This window comes from Cebus imitator, unplaced genomic scaffold (genome assembly GCF_001604975.1).
Source record: "Cebus imitator isolate Cc_AM_T3 unplaced genomic scaffold, Cebus_imitator-1.0 Scaffold181, whole genome shotgun sequence".
NCBI classification, from domain to species: Eukaryota; Metazoa; Chordata; class Mammalia; order Primates; family Cebidae; genus Cebus; species Cebus imitator.
In genome coordinates, this window is record NW_016107496.1 from 2842474 (window position 1) to 2843699 (window position 1226).

The following is a 1226-nucleotide window of genomic DNA, read 5'->3' on the forward strand; positions in this document are numbered from 1 at the left end:
GGGGTTTCACCATGTTGACCAGGATGGTCTCGATCTCTTGACCTCGTGATCCACCCGCCTCGGCCTCCCAAAGTGCTGGGATTACAGGCTTGAGCCACCGCGCCCGGCCGAGTTTTGATTTTTTTGTCTGTTTTGAGATGGAGTCTCACTCTGTTGCCCAGGCTGGAGTGCAGTGACATGATCTCAGCTCACTGCAACCTCTGCCTCCCGGGTTCAAGCAATTCTCCTGCCTCAGCCTCCTGAGTAGCTGGGACTACAGGCGTATGCCACGATGCCCAGCTAATTTTTGTATTTTTAGTAGAGAACAGGGTTTACCATGTTGGCCAGGTTGGTCTCGAAGTCCTGACCTCATGATCCACCCACCTAGGCCTCCCAAAGTGCTGGGATTACAGGCGTGAGCCACCACCCCCAGCCTATTTTATGAGCTTTTAAGAACAGAGATCTATAATTCTCTTTGGTCTAAAATATGCAATTTAAGCTCATGGTTCAATCTTCTAGAAAGAATGAGGAAAAGTACCATACAAGCATACCAATGGTGGAGGGACACTATTTGGCAGCCTCAAATTTTCCTGAGAAAGTAAAGTCTACAGCTATAATGTTCCAGACCTCATTCCTCAACCCTCTGACACCTAGAAGTAACTAGTCACCTGCAGCCGAGCCCCTCCTGAGCTCTCCAAGAGGGCTAAAGCACCAGCAGGATTAAGCACAGTGTGCAGGACACCAGCATTTGTCTGTAGGTCCAGTACTAAGCAACCTGCAGTGGGGTGGGTGAGGTTGGGGGATTTGGGGGAGGTTCCAGATGTCCATTAGCCTTTTAAGTTTAATTGGGGAGGGGGGGAGATGTTAGCAAGCTCATTTGGGAACAGATCTATGGCATATTCTCCAGTCAGCCTCACCAATAAGGTTATTTTTCAAAAAACATTTCAGGACCAGGCACAGTGGCTCATGCCTGTAATCCCAGCACTTTGGAAGGCAGAAGCAAGCGGATCGCCTGAGGTTGGGAGTTCGAGACCAGGCTGGCCAGCATGGTGAAACCTCATCTCTACTATAAAAATAAAAAAATTGGCCGGGTGCGGTGGCTCAAGCCTGTAATCCTAGCACTTTGGGAGGCCGAGACGGGTGGATCACGAGGTCAAGAGATCGAGACCATCCTGGTCAACACGGTGAAACCCCGTCTCTACTAAAACTACAAAAAATTAGCTGGGCATGGTGGCGCGTGCCTGTAA